Source organism: Pteronotus mesoamericanus, unplaced genomic scaffold (assembly GCF_021234165.1).
Source record: "Pteronotus mesoamericanus isolate MK-2021 breed Mesoamerican mustached bat unplaced genomic scaffold, CSHL_Meso_final contig_164, whole genome shotgun sequence".
Taxonomy (NCBI): Eukaryota; Metazoa; Chordata; class Mammalia; order Chiroptera; family Mormoopidae; genus Pteronotus; species Pteronotus mesoamericanus.
In genome coordinates, this window is record NW_026555065.1 from 5,032,899 (window position 1) to 5,049,215 (window position 16,317).

Sequence of the window (16,317 nt, forward strand, 5' to 3'; positions counted from 1 at the left end):
AGGCAAGCCTTGCTGATCAGCACTTCCCCCCCTCCTAGGACTGCTCAAACTTGAATTAAAAATGTTGTTAGTCCCTTTCTAGTGGTGAAAATAGTAAGATGTAAAACTTGGGGGCGCCCAATTTCTAGACATATGAAGAAAGCCAGTCTTGAGAGAAACTGAAACCAATCCAGCAAGGGAAGTAATGAAGTAAAAGGGTTCTGGTGGTGCTCAAGTTTCTGGCTCCAGAAGTTCCTGAAGCCTCAATTCATTGCCCTTCCCATCCGCTTTGTTTGACTGTTGAAACTTCTTTTGGTTTTCTTGGGCTAATTCTTATCCTTCACTTTTACCCAAGCAAATTCAGGTTGGATTTTTGTTACTGGTAACCGAGAGTCCTGGATAACCTAAGGACCACAGAGCCACAACTAATCTGGACTACCTGCTGATCCTGAGCACACTTTGCTTATGCTATTCTCTGTGCCTAAAATGTTCCCTATTCCCCCATGTACAAACCTAACCACTTGGTCTTAAAGGCCCATTTCTCATGAACTATTTCTGATCCAATATACTAGAACTTCTCTGTTCTAAGCTCTTGTTGTACTCAGAACTTTCTATCTTGTGTTATCACTATTTATATACACACCCCCTCTACCTTTTTCCTAGAACAAAGATTTGCCCTGTTCTTCTTGTTCCCACTGTGCTATCAGTGACTGGCGTGGATAGCACTCTATAAATGTCAGTCCCCTTCTTCTTCCCTTTCTCCTGATTGTAGCCACACTTTTTTTCCTGAAGCTTCATTTTCTTTCCTCAATGTCAACATTTCATTCCCTGCTGCTGGGTGAGAAAATGTTCATCTGTGTCTGCCCCAGGCAGTTTTGTTTTGATGAAACAACACTAACAAACTGTTGTAAAAATAGTTATTTTATTGAAGGCTCAAGTAATTATAATGATGTTCTGAGGGAAGTTGTTAATACTGTTTAGATGGTGGGTTGTCTTGGTATATGTGATATTTCACTTAGAAAATGGATTTCAAGTATGAATCCTATAAAGTTTGTATTTAGCAGGAAGGGACTCCATTTCCAAAAGAATTAAGAATTACCTGCTAATCTTGTGTTCCCATTTCAAACCTTTGGCAGATAAATTATCTGTTAGCAAGAAAAGAGACAATGAATGTGTTTTCACATGTAGATGCACATAACAAAAATTCTAGGTAATTTTTGTGGCCTGGAGGTTGGTGTTTGAGAATACATTATTATCAGAATATGTAACTTTTTATACCTAGCTCTCCTCTCAATTTTTTTTAATCCTCCTCAGAGGAGATGTTCATTAACTTTTTAAGGGTGGGGGGGAGAGAGAGAATATGGTTGCCTTCTGTACCCACCCTGACTGGGGAACACACCAACAACCTTTTGGTGTGCAGGACGACACTCTGAGTCACCTGGCCAGGGCTCCCCTCTTATTTTTACCACCTGGATGAAGTTCTCTCTGTCCAGCAATCTCTTTTCTGAGTTCCAGGAATATTTATTTTTTACATCTTTTTTTAGCTTGTATCATTTTTTTTTTTTTTGATGCAAGTCATTGAGTTCCAGAATAATGTTAATTGATCTTTGGGTTTGCTTAATTTCAAATTTTATCTGTACCTAAAGAAAATTGTAATGGTTATACTCTGTTTCAAGATGATGTATTCCAGATGACCTACTAAAATACCTATCAAACATCTAGAAAATCAAGTTACAATAAATATCTTGCCCTACCTTTTTAATCCTGCTTCTCTGGAGGAGCAGCAGGAGGAGCGGCAGGATAGAGTAAACAAGTTCCAGAAGTTGGGCACCTAAGTTTACAATTTTGCTCATTCAGCCAATGAAATATATAGGGGGATAGAATTCACATTGTTGGTTATTTAGCTATCTTTTCAAGGATATTTATCACCATCTTTAGTTTTCAGCACCCTAGAGGGCATGAACCTACTTTGTACAGTCCACAGTTCTGGAGCAATGTTTTATACATAGTTGGCACCAGTAAGTATGAGAAATGATTGAATGATATGGATACACACTCTTGGAGTTTCCTTGTAGAAAACATGATTAAGAATAAAGTGCTAATAGTCATCTCAAAATCTTTTTGAAAAGAAGTGGAGTATAAACAAACACATAAATAAAAATAAAATAGTATTATTACATTTTGGAAATGAGTCTTGGCCTCTGATCTGCAATATTCCCTGGATCAGAAAGACTGGCTGAAGGGAATTATTGGGGACCAGTCTGTGAGGCAGAATGCATTCTCTTTTTCTGGTGTTTAAACACAAGCTGTAAGGACAAAGTGTTTCTAATTAAGATACCATTGATTTTTCCCTCCATTAATTCCATCTTTCTTCAAAGCTAATGGGGGTATATAATGACTCCACATCAAAGACTCTTTTCTAATGGTTTAGGAGCTGTGAGTTTTATTAGAACAAAGCAGAATTCACAACCCACAACAGAACAATTTGTTGAAGTTATTTTAGAGTTGATTTACAAATCACTCATGAAATGAGCTGGATCCTCATTATATGTGCCCTCCTTCTCCATCTTCAAGAAGTCTTTCAGCTCTTTGTCCCTTCTCTCATTCCATCCTTCCCCCCATACTCTTGTCCTGGCTCTCTCCTCACATGGTACTATAATTATTTTCTTCCATATCTCCTCCCAATAGACCGTAAGTTCCTTGAGGGTAGGTATTAAAGCTTGTTCTACTCAGTATATTCAGTGCTTTGCACAAGTACCTGGTCCATGATAGGCATTCAACAAAGATCTGTTAAATGAATGAATGAATGGTAATGCCTCACATTTACATAGCACTTCAGGCTTGCAAAGTACTTTTCTATTTATGACTCCTAGGACACTCTGAGGCAGGCAGAAAACCCACTATCACCCCTATTTACAGATGTGAGAAGAGGTTCAGAAAGGCTGAGTAAGTAACCTGAGGGCAAACAGGCTGCCATTTCAGGAGACACTAGGACTCATGACTGTGGATTCTTGCTCTGCAGCCTTTTTCTGAACATAGGAGCTATTTGTTTCTTGAGCCAATTAAGTGCCAAAGGCAAAACAAACTTATTCCTGGAATCCTTTTAACCTTTTCCTCTTCTCTGCTTTTACTCCTCTGTTGGATTCTTTCACATCTTATTTAACCCTACTTTTAATTTTGGAGTCACATATTTATTTTCAATATGCAGATAAGAGATGAAAAATATATCTTCTTCTGTTGATTCTCCAGTGCCTCTGTCTGGAACCTCCTGGTTGGAGTGTGGGATTGTGGAACATGTGGCTGAGATGGGGGTGATGTGTGTGTGCAGAAAAAATGTAGCTGATTGAAGTGGCCGAGGGTGCTGCCCAGAGGACTCTCAGGGCAAGCGACTCTGATGCTGAGACCTTGACCTTGAGTTCCTTCTATCCCCCTTCCCCCCTCCAACATTTTTCTCTAGGGGAAATCTGGATAGAATGAACTGGTAGAGTTGGGAGAATGAGGCTGACAATAAGGCTCCAGCATACGTAGATTTAAGAATTAAAGAGTGTTTAGGGAAGAGGTAGAGTGGTCAAGGTGAGGTTGGACAGGAGGCAGGGCTTACTTGCTGACATTAACTGTATTTGATAACTGTATGAAATTAGACTCCATTGTATTTAATTCTTTCCACACAGCTCTGAGGGTTGAAGCTTAGGAGGAGGCAAAAGAGAATCTCTCAAATGGCTTTTAAAATAAGCAGAGCCATTTTCTTGAAAGAGAAAAGGCAAAAGTAGTATAGTTTTACAAAGCCAAGAAAAATGGAATGCCATGGGATGTTTGTGAATGGCACAAATGCCTATATCATTAGCAAGTTAAAATGAAAATGACAAGGGAGTTTGTTGGCCTTGTCTCAGCTTTATACACAATACCCAGATCATAAAGCACTAGCAATAATGACATCACTCTACATATACACACTCCCTCACATCTAAGTTTACCAGAGAGGTACATACTTCATATGCAGAAACTTAAAAGTTACATACATAAGGCCTACTGTTTAATGAGTAATTATATGTGTCAGCAGCTTTACATGTATTTTACTCCTCATAAGAACCCTGTGATAATAAGAACTAGCATTATAAGTTGACAGGTAAGAAACTGAGGTTCAGACACGTCAAAAAACTTCCTCAAGGTCATACACCTGGTAAATGGGATTTCAGGATTCTCATCTATCAATGTCTGACAGTGAAACAAATTATTTCACAGTTAAATAACTCTCGGGCTAAACTGCCTCACATACACCCAATTTAACCAGTCTGTCTGCTGCCACTACCATAATTTTTTATATTAGTGACACATACTTAGCTTGTATGTTCTGTATTGCTCTTATGTCCCCCATTAGACTTTACTTCTTGAGGGTGGAGACCAACTCCATACCCTCAGTCTGTTGCATGTAGTTGGTGCTCAGTGGAATATTTTCGACGAAGGATACCAGGAAGGTAGCTAGAAATGCAGAAGCCTAGGAATAAGAACAGGTACAGAAGACGGGGACGGGACTATCATTCAAATATTTAATGTGTACCTGGACCGGTGTTAGGTGCTGAGGATATGGTGATGACCAAGCCAGTTAGGGTCCCTCACGGGACATCATTGTAAAGTTTGGGTTTATGATCAAGGATGTAAGTCTCCCAAAGAAAATTTACTCCGTGCTCATCAGTAAAGAAAATCGAGGATTGCAAGCCCTAGCAGTTGCAGGATTCTGTCAACTCCGGATTCTCTGCAGCGCAAAGAAATGAATAACAAGATACTATTAGGTTAAGTGAAACGCTTTCATGTGATTGAATTTGACCGGCCAAAAGTCTAGGGCCCGGTGTGATGGGAGATAATGAGCGCAGAGCTGGCGGCGGCGTCGAGATAAAAAGGGTGTGGCCGGACGGGCCCGGCCATCAGCTTTTCAAAGCTTCTTTTCGTCCCCAGCACCAGGAGGCTGGGCAGTGGGGTCTTTCCCGCCCACAAGAAGGAAAACCGGGGGCGCTAGCTGGACCCCCCACGCCTCACCGCCCTTTGTGAAACGTCCCTATTGTGCCTCGTCTCGTAGGCGGAGTCTGGTCTACTTCTCTGGGGCTGAAAGGTGAGGGCTACGAGACCCTTTGATCTCCGATGGACCTAGGTCCCTCAAGTCTTCAGATCCCTCAAGTCCCCCATACTCCTCCCTCCCCGGAATTAAATCCTGTTTAGTTTTCCCCTCCTCCCGCAACCCCACCCGGCGCTCCTCCCCCAACCCCTCTAGCCTCCCGCGCTGGGCCTCGGGGGCGGGGCGAGGGTTCCGGACTGCGCGAGAGTTCCGCCAAAATCCCGCGAGACTTGTCTGCCGCCGCTGCTGCCGCCGCCTCTTACGTCTTTCCCTTTGACAAGTCGCCGCCGCTGCAGCAAAAATAAAGGACGCGGCCACCGCAGCCGGTGCTGAGCGGGGCTCAGGTCACAGAAGCCGCGCCCCACCCCCGCCAGCTCCGGAGCCACGTACGGTAACGCCTCCCCTTCTCTCTTTCTGGCCACCTGTGCTTGGCGTCCCGCAGACAGGGCAAGGCCGGCCGGGGCCGTTCCGGGGCCGCGGGCTTACCGGGCTGCCGGGGTCCTGGGTGGGCGGCAGGCGAAGGCCTGAAGGAGTCTTCCCTGCGCGGGGAGGCCCCGTTGGCCCCAGGGGCCTCTGGTGGCTGGGGTGCATACAGAGCCACGTTAGAAGCCAAGCCGCACGCCGGAGAAGGCGGAGGGACCCGCCCCTCCAGCGGCTTGCTGTACGTGTCCCTCAACCATCCGGGGTCGCATCTCTGACCTTTTCCCTCATCCTTTTTATACACGAAAGAGCCTCCCTCCGCTGACCGCGGCTGGAGCCGGGGTTGGGGGGACAGCGGTCCGAATCTTTTTTCAGATCCGAGGGGATCTGCGACCCCGTTGTCCCTCTGGCCAGCCACCTTTTGATGGGTGGAAGTTGAGGTTGGGACGAGGTGGCTTTCTGCTTTCCTCGGCATTTGGGTGGAGGAAGCTCATCATCTCGTAAACATTTTTCCAAATCTGCCGCCTCGATAAAATAACAATGTATAGCCTCTGCTACCAGAAGGGGAGACGAGATGCATTGTTTAGTCTTTTGAGTGAGATGAGGATTATGACAGGAGCTGTCCCAGAGAACACGGTGATGGGTGGCGGGCTCATGGGAGACAGGAGGAAGACAGAAGGTGGTACCACATCTCTCGGGGAGGTTATGTAAAAGACACGTTTTCCATCCTAGAGAGCTGTGAAGCACAGGGACATAATTTACTTTGATTTTAAGATAATACCTGTAATACTGTGGAAAATATGGATAATCAGAATACTAGGGATACCAAATCTGAGCAGACTAACCATCATTATAATTATGTTTCAAGAGATAGCATTTCATGGTTAACATTTTGGTGGATTTTGCTAACAGACACTTAATTTTGTCAAATAGTAGTTGGCTCATCCTTGATTGGGACGTCTCCATTATATATGTTCCAAAAATGATTTGTTTTTATTTGAGTCAGTCATGTCTTTGGCCTGCTTGATTAAAATTGGCTTGTTCATTATCACTGGCTGTACTCAGCGATCACTCTCTTATTGGGCCGTCTTCCAAAATGATTGTTAGCTAAATGATTTTAAAAATCAAACATTAAAAAATTATCTTCTTGGATCTAGAACAAGTGTGTTTTTACAGCTCTGCCCAAGGCAGATGCTGACAAGAAGCAGTGTTTGTGGAAAGCAGATAAACTTTGATTATTTATAGTGGGAAGAAACCTGTTTACTCAAGATTTTATAAAATTGATTTCCATTGATTGTTTTTAGATCAAAATCATTATGTGACATTGTTTCCTAGTGCTTTTGTGATTGTGGATATGTCCCTTTGATTATATAGGTTTCTATCGTGTGTTTATACAAGCAAAATTGAGTGTACATATATGTGCACATATATGAGTTACATTCTTGATTTTATATATATAATATATATACACACATATTTATATATAGTCTTGGAAGTGAGCTAGAATGTATCATATATTTGAGAAAATAAAGTATTAAGTAGGGCAAAGAATAGTCTTGTAGTATTTCCCCTAAATCATGTTAGGATATTGTGTCAGAATCTAGGGAAGTGGGAAATCCGAAGGCTTTTAAAAATAACATAGGCTGCCATCTGTCTGGGGTTGTCATTGGAATGGATTAAGTGGCTATTAAGGCCTCTTGGAATTCTAAACTTTTATGAATTTTGCTTTCCCTAAGGTTCTTATCACTTTGTTTCTTAAATTTCTGGTCATGCTGTTTGCATGTGACACTTAACCCATTTGTTTGCGGGTCATGTATGTATTCCATTCTCAGTATCGATATCCAGTTCGTATGTGGAAGAGAAAGTAAATGTAAATGTATCACTTAATCTGCTTATTAACATAAATGTCTCCTAAAAATCTTCTATGATTAAAGAAATATAGAAGACTATCTTGTTTATTGGGTTGAATTGGTCAGTAGAAGATGCAAAAAATAAATAGCAACACAATTCAAATGTTCCAAGCATTTTTTCCCAAGAATGACTAAATGACTCTTAATATTTGAAATTTTTAAAAAAATGGACTGGTTATATTAAACAGCTGATTTTTTTAAAATTCGGATTTTCAGAAGTTAAAGTAACAATGACTGTGATTTGGGGTATGGACAGACGATTGTGTTAGGATAAAAACCAATGAAACAAAACCTGAATTTTATAGTTGGACAACTATGTAATAATAAGTAACAAACTTATTATAATCTATTGAAGATAATTTTTAATGTCAATAAAACTTTGATTTAACAGACAAATGAAATGCATTGTTAGTTCACATGCTGCAGATTATCATGATGTTGAAAACAAAAAATTGGTCATGTCATTTAAAAAGGGGTTTGCAAAGCCAGTAAAGGCACTACAGCTTGCAAAGATTTTTGACTAAAAAATTTATAAGGGAACATGAAGTAGGTAATTTACTTTTTACATTCCAGATCTTATTTTTATGATTTGAGTTTGTTTTGCTGTTACTTAATGGGTACTTTAAGTTAATGGCAGTATTAAAGTCCATATGAGACTCCCAAGCAAAGAAATGTAGAAGTTGAATAAGATGATTGACTGATGGATTTTATTTTCAGCTGTTTATTTTGAAATAATCGGACAATTAGAAATGTTGCAAAGATAGCACAAGGTTCCTATATACCTTTGACACAGCATCTGCTAATGTTGATGACTTATATAACCATAGTACAGTAACACAATCAGGAAATTGGCATTAGTATAATACTGTTAACTACAGACTCTATTTGAATTTTACCAGTTTTGCCCCTAATGCATTTTTTCTTCTGTCCTAAGATCCCACATTGCATTTAGTAGTTGTATCTTCTTAGTCTCCTTCATTTGGTCAGTTCTTCCATTTTTTTCCTTTCTTTCATGACCTTGATATGATAAGTACTGGTCAGTTATTTTGTAGAATTTTTCTCATTTTGGGCTTAAGAGTTATGTATGTTTGCAAGAAAACCACGGAAGTGATGTGTCTTTCTTAGTGTATCATATTAGAAGGTATGTGGTGTTGACATGTCTTACTGCCAGTGATATTTTAACCTTGATGGCTTTGTTAAGGTGGCTTCTGCTGTATTCTCCACTGTCAAGTTGCTATTATTTTTATGTTGAGATATATTGTTTCTCAAACTTGCTCCCACTGATTTTAGCATCTATTGGTTGATCTTGTCTGCAACAGTTATTAGTGTGGCATTTGCCTAACTGTGATTTTGTATTTCTTTCATTCCTTTTGCATTTATTATTGGAATTCTTCTGTAAGAAAGAGATGTCCCTTCTTTCTTTCTTTATTTATTCAATTGTTTATATAAGTATGATCTCTTGGGTATTTATTCTACAGGTTATTATTCAATAGTATTGTTATTTTGTTGCTCAAAGTGTTACCAGGTTGGCTATTAGGAGCTCTATTAGGTTGGCCTCAAAAATTAAGTGCACGTGTAGTTTTTTAGGTATTGCCAAGTTTTTCTCCAAAAGTGTTGTACTAATTTGCATTCCCACCAGTAATGTATGAGAGCACCTGTGTTCCCCACAGGCTCACTAACAAAAATATGTTATTGTTCCTTTTTGCCAGAGATGACTGATTTTAAAAAGTGCTCTGTAATCTTCTTTTTAGAAAAAGATTTTATTTATTTTTAGAGGGATGGTGAGGAAAGGAGGAAGGGAGAGAGACATCGATGTGTGAGAGAACACACTGACTGGTTGCCTCTTGCACACCTCCAACAGGGGACCTGGCTGGCAACCCAAGCATGTGCCCTGACAGAATTAAGCCAGTGAACTTTTGGTTTGGGGACAGTGCCCAACTCACTGAGCCATACCAGTCTTTTCAGTAACCCAAACCGATGGTGGAAGGGCACTTAATGACTGTGGTTGGCAGGTTCTTGTAGCTTGAAAATGAAATAGATTGTCCCCTAATATTGCATTGATACATGTAGGTTATTATGTGCAGATGAAATCGATTGGAATGCAATCTCTGGTCTAGCAAGGATTGTTCATTTGAAACCTTTTACATTTAATGGAGGTGCTGCATTGATTCATAATATTCATTCTTAGAAAGAATACCTGTGGAATTTAACAAAGGATAACTGAAATTATAAGAATATTTTTTCCTTAAGAGTACATAAGATATAGTAGTTATTGGTTCACATTGTATGCTAGTTATTTTGAACAGTCTACACAATACATATTAGCACCATGCTATGTTAGTTTAAAAAAAATTTTTTTATTTATTTTTAGAGAGAGGGGAAGGGAGAGAGAAAGAGAGGGAGAGAAACATCAGTGTGTGGCTGCCTTGCGTGTGCCCCCTACCAGGGACCTTGCCCGCAACCCAGCCATGTACCCTGACTAGGAATTGAACCGGATGACCATTTGGTTTGTAGGCTGGCGCTCAATCCACTGAGCCACGCCAGCTGGGGCTTTCTTTTTTTTAACCAGTAATGGCCATATCTAGAACCTCTAATATTTCCTTAAGAAAGAAGGCCAGTTTTAGAAAGATGAAATTAAGAATTTAAAGTCCTGGATTAGGATAATTCTATTAGATTTTAGTGGTGCCAGTAAACTAAGATAACACGGAAAACATCGCTATCTTACAAGGTAACAAACTGTGTCCAGCAAGCCTGGAAATTTAAGTTCTTTCCCAGAGAGGGCACTGTTTATATGTTTGGAACATACTAGTGAAAAAAACAAAGATTCTTGCATTATAGGAGCTGACATTCTTAGTGGTTTTCTGATGAACCTCATGTCCTCAGGAAAACAGATTCTGAGTCCTTATTGTGAATGGACTCAGTAGAGGCCTGGTGTAGTCTTAATTAAAGTGAAATCACCTTTGGTGTTATAAAAATCTCCAAATAATATTTGGTTTTACTGGTCACAAAGAAAAGGCCATAAAACATCAGAGGATGGTTACTTAATGTTGCCTACCAGTCTGTCTCATTTTAAATGATTTGTACTAGTAGAAGTACTAGAAGTAGTAATGAAATAATAATAGAATTGCAGTAGTATACTAGTTTTTTCCTCAGCTGGGGTTCTATGAGAGTACTGCTAAATCCTAATGTTTTAGGATATTTGGATATTCACTGTATGTAAACAATTAACTTCTCTCCAGTGCATCTAGAATGGAACTAGTTATGAACCATCCTTGGGAGAATTGAGAAAATATTCTCTTCAGAATTCACTTCAAATTCTGTGGTTCTAGTGATGAACCTCAGTTAAGAAAGGTCATGGTTATTGTAGTCAGATCTTTTTCCACCCTTAACTCAACCACTTATTAGCAGAGTGATGTTGAACAAGTGTTAATCTCTTAGCTTCAGGTTCCTGATCTATAGAATGGGAATAATAATAGTTGCTCCCTATGGGGCTGGTGTGAATATTAAACAAAAAAGTCTTTCCAATCTACATTTATCCATTTCTATGGGTTTAAAAACTACTTATATGCTCATTGATTCCCACATTTATATACTGAGCCTAGACCCCTTCCCTGAGGTCCAGTGTCATAGTTCCTCTGCCTATTTCACATCTCATTTGACTTTCTAGTAGGCGTCTCAAACTAAATTTGCACAACACAGAAGGTGTGATTTCTACCCTCATCATTTCCTATGAAACTACTTTTAGTAAAAGGCAGGTCTATTTAAGTTGCTCATGCCAAAAGCCTAGGTGTCATCTGTGATTCCTTTTCTTTGTACCCTATAACCAGTCCATCAGCAAATCCTCTTAGCTGTGTCTCTTGAATATATTTCTAATCTGATCACATATAATCATCTCTACTTTATTACTCTGGTCTAAACAACCTTCTTATCTGCTTAGATAATTACGATATTCCCTTAACTGGTTTCCATTCTTTTTCACTTGACCTCCTACAGTCTATTACGTACTTCATAGCTAGGATGATCTTTTTAACTGTCAGATAGGCCACTCCTCTATTTAATATTTTACAGTGACTTTCTTTTACAATGAAAATGGCCAAATTCCTAGGCATGGCCTACAAGGTACAACATCATATAGTTATGTAGCACTTGCCTACCTTTCTTTGTTCACTCCCCTTCTGCTACGCTGAACCTCCCTATATTTTTTTATGATACTAGGTCATTTCAAGGGCCTAATTTTTGTTGTTGCTCTGTTTGGAGTGCTCTTTACTCAGGTCTTTGCACTGCTTGATCTCAGAATCAATCTCTTTAGAGAGATCTTCAGTGATGGCACTATAGAAAACAGTGATTATCCCCCATCCTTGTCTCTCTTGCTTTGTTTTTTATGGCACTTATGCTTCCTGAAATTGAATGACTTATTTGTCTACTTGTTTATTATTTGTCTTCCTCACTAGACTATAAAGTCCACAAAAGCAGGAACCTTAAATGTTTTGTTCATTACAGTCCCTAGAAAGATCCTAGCCCATAGTAAGCCAGGGATGCAGCTCTCTAGGATGGAGTAAAATTGTCTCTAATTTAGATTAAATGATTCTATCTTTTTAAGGTTTGAAGTCTTTTTAATTGACTTAATAGGAAAACTATTAAGTCAGTTAAATAACACTGTGAGTTTTGTTCTTTGGGTACTCACAGATGAAATGTTAAGTTTTAGAATTTACAATGTTATCAAGAATACATAATTGCGCATAGGATGTACTAAATGATATGTAAAAAATAAACTGGGAGTTTAGTTCTTGTGCTTGTTGCAGTGTTTAATATACTCTTTGGTTGTTGTCTAATTATAATGGTAGTGATATTGATGTAATGGTAATATTTTCTCTTGCACTGGCAAGAGAAATTTTTTCCTCTCTCTAAACTCTTGATTTAAAGTCTCTGTTGGTTTTGATTTTGGAGGAAATACATTGTTTTCCAAGCTTTTTTTTTTAACTTATTATAGTAGCATTTATGTGAGCCCTTTTAAATTTTGCTCTGTTTTAAGGCCTTTCCTGTTAGTCACTGTACCATAAAACTGTTTGGTCATGGGCAGTTTTTTATGATACAATTCAAGTAAGCAGCTTTGTTGTATTAATTAGAAATATAGTATAACTTAATTTAGAACTAGGCAGATCTCCCAGATTCATATGTCAAAATCCTAATCCTCAAAGATAATGGTACATTAGGTGGGACCTTTGGGAAGCTGTTAAGACATGAGGGTAGAACCCTCATGAATAAGATTAGTACATTATAAAAGAGGTTCTGCAGGGCTCTTCTGCCATGTAAGGGTACACAGAGAAGTCTGCAAGCACAAGATGGCCCTCATCTGACATGCTGGCACCCTGATCTCAGACTTCCAGCCTCCAGGACTGTGAGCAATAAATTTCTGTTGTTTATAAGCTTAAAAAAAAGAACTAGGGAGAATATCTATGTGTTCATATGAGGTCTGTCCGGCAAAAGTCCAGCCACTGTTAATATAAGGAGAATGGTTTGTGTTGCTGTAACCTGGCAGGCAAGGAGAGTGGACTGTAATGTGCATGTGTGAACAGTGACATCACTGTACTAGTCAGTAGGGGTAGTAGACACCATTGAACAAGCATGGGTGCTGTGTTGCCATCACTTTCAAAATGACTTGAGTGAGTAGAGCAATGAATCTGCATCAGATTTTGCATTAAGCTTGACCATTCCTTCTTGGAAACTATTTGGATGATTCAGAAGGCCATAGCTATGGGCAACTGGTGATCGGCAACTTCATCATGACATTGCGCTGCTCATACATCATGTTTCATGCAGAGGTTTTTGGTCAAACACTAAATCACCTGGATGACTCAGCCCCTCTACAGCCCATATTTGGTGTCCTGCAACTTTTTCCTGCAAAGTTTTGGCTTTTCCCAAAACTAAAATCACCTTTGAAAGGGAAGAGATTTCAGACCAGCCATGAAATTCAGGAAAGTATGACAGGGCAGCTAATGGCAATTGGGAGAACTGTGTGAGGTCCCAAGGTGCCTGTTTTGATGGGGACTGAGGTGTCATTGTCATACATACAATGTTTCTTATATCTTGTATCTTCTTCAGTAAATGTCTCTTTTTCACATTACATGGCTGGATACCTTCTGGACAGACCTTGTCTAGCTTAAAAGCATGTGGGAGCTAAGTGTCTTTTATGTAAGGTTGTATTGAACTTTCTTATACAACTAAGTATCCAGTCATATACTGAAATTCTGTCAGTAATATGGTCATAGTTTCTGTTTTCTCAAAATTGCTCATTGTTTTGAAAGGAAGGAATGATGGAGAGATTTCTATAATTTAGTGAAGGTGGTATGGTGGAGTAGACAGATGCACACATAAATGAATAATAATGGGTAACACTGAGCATATACTTTGCATTGGGCACCATTCTAAGCACTTTTCATTTGGACCATGTTTTAATCTGGTTGAACTATTACTTAAACCACGTATAACCCATTTATTTTGCAAATAAGGAAATTAAAGCATAAGAGAAGTTAAGTGTCTTGCCCAGGATCGCACAACTAGTAAGTGGTAGAGTCTGGTTTAGAATTCAGGAACAAAGTGGGGTGTTGGTGTAAACTGTCAGGTGCAGAGCATGGAAATGACTAGCCTTAGTTTAATGGTTTTAGCTGATCTAAAATCCCAGCCAAGTAATGTCATATGGGCATGTCCATTCTATATAGGTGGAGTTCAGGAACTCATAATGACAATTAGAGTATTAGGTGCTGCATGTTGCTTCGACTTCTAAAAGGATGTTTCTACTTCTGTTCTTCCAAAGGGAGGAATAGATGTAGAACAGTAATTACCTTAAAGATTGGGCTTTTCTATAGAAAAGTAAGTATTAGTGAATCTTTATGCCTTGAAATACGAAGTTTTTCTTAGTAGACCATACGAGCAAGTGTAGTCTGCCACCTGTCTAGTGCAGACAAGTTGTGAAGTAATAATGACTTACATGTGTATATTTCTTTTTAATTTACAAAGTACCTTATTAAACATTTTCTCAGTTTATCTTATAACTCCTCTGTAAAATAGGCAGAGTAGATAGTCTGCCATTTGATAAGTTTCCAAAGAGGAGAGAGAGGTAGCTGCCTCTCTTGAATAACCTCTAATTGCAAGACCCTCTTTTATGAAGATTATATTCATAATGGAAGTTGCTATTCCTTGGCAAAACTGCCATTCCTAACCAAAACTTCCAGAGTGTGAGTGGTGGACTTCCGTATTGTATGGTATTATGGGCTTAATTTTTTAAATAAGTGATTGGAAATTTGCTTAATCTAGAAGCAGCAGATAAGACACTTGGCATAGTGAATAGGCAAAGTTGGCCTGTTATAATTAGCATGTTCTTAATGTTTGTAAAACTGAAAGCTTAGGCATTTTTAAGAAATATAATTTAGATTAAAATTATAATTCTAATAGAAACGCTATTGTAATCTTTTAAACCTGTATTTTCATTAAAACCTACCAGTTATGCTGAAGTAATATTGATGCTGTTTTGATTGTATTGTAGATTAGCATAGAGGTGGGGCGCTTTACTTTTCTGAGGTCAAAAGAGAAAGTATGGTAGCTCCTGAAAAGACTGATGTAACATTTAGCCTTAGTGAAATGTTTATAAAAGTTTACTGTGTTCCTTGGTTCCTTTGTTTATTTTGTAATAGTTTGAATTGCTTTGGTTAATTTAAATTGGTCTCAGGTGTTAAGGGGGACTTTTTCAAAATTCTTAAAGGTGCCTCGTATAAGGGAATAAAGTGAGAAACAAATGAACAGAATCACTTCACCTTAAAGTAGTTGATGATTAACAAAATGTGACTCTGTTGCAGAAATCTAAAGAATTGCTGAATATTATGTATTGTTAGTGTCTTTCAGTTGTGTTTTGTTTTCTTTGTCCGTGGTGCTCTCGGGTAACTGCCTTCTTATCACTGCTCTCGCCCTCTTGGTCTGCCATCTGTATGTCTGGCTGTTTACTTCAGAGTAGGAAGGCAGGAAAGGGTGTTTATACACAAGATAAAACTAGTCCTGTTTGGATCTTAGTGAGCTGGAGTACTTATGCAGTAAGGCTGCTGCTGATAAATTCTAGAAGTACCATACTCCCATAGGACTAGAACAGTGATGTCCAACCTTTATCATCTCATGGCACGTGTAAACTAATTACCAAAATTCTGTGGCATACCAAAAAATATATTTTTGGGTGATCTGACGAAAAAATAGGTATAATTTTGATTTATTTACACCAGACAATTAATATTGTGTTGGCTGTAGTCATTTTTTCAATTTGACAGTCTAAGGGAAAAGACATCAGTGCCCCTGGCTACGTGGTCAGATATTACATGTTTTAAGAATTCTTATGGGACACTGGTGGCATATCTGTTGAAAATCCTGGACTAGAAAGATAGTAAGACTCTGTGATACTGTCTGCAAGATTTTTCTGTGACCATTGCTTTATTTAATAAAGAAAAATGAAAAACTAAGTAATACTTAAACACTGATTTTTTTTCATGGAAAACCATAAATTGGTTAGATATTAACAGGCTTTTAAATAAGAGTAATTATGTGGGAGAGTTTAGCATGTGGAGTGTTAGGGAAATTCATGTCAAATGATTTCTTATAGTACTTTATAAATATAATCTGAACATGGTAAATTTACATTCTCTTATGCCTGACTGTGCCTTAATCTATTATGGGGATATGTAGATGATTTGCAGTTTTAGGCAGATAATCCAATTTCTCAGGCAGCAGTATGTTTTAAAATATTTATATATTTTGTAACAAAAAATATTTAAAACATATATTAGTATAAAAGTAGAAAGAATAGTGTGCACAATCCTTTGTTGAGTTTCAAAAATTATTATAGGCTGTCTTGTTTCC

The 16,317-nt window shown here is 38.6% G+C and overlaps 1 protein-coding gene across 4 annotated transcripts in view; it reads left to right on the forward strand.

Annotated features, from left to right (window-relative positions):
- Positions 1-5,318: 5,318 nt before the first annotated feature.
- HERC1 (HECT and RLD domain containing E3 ubiquitin protein ligase family member 1) overlaps positions 5,319-16,317 on the forward strand; it is a 183,337-nt gene continuing 172,338 nt past the window's right edge. For all 4 annotated transcript variants that reach the window (XM_054565299.1, XM_054565301.1, XM_054565302.1 and 1 more), the window contains exon 1: positions 5,319-5,480. The gene's annotated coding sequence lies outside the window, so the exon portion shown is untranslated. The remainder of the gene's footprint in view (positions 5,481-16,317) is intronic.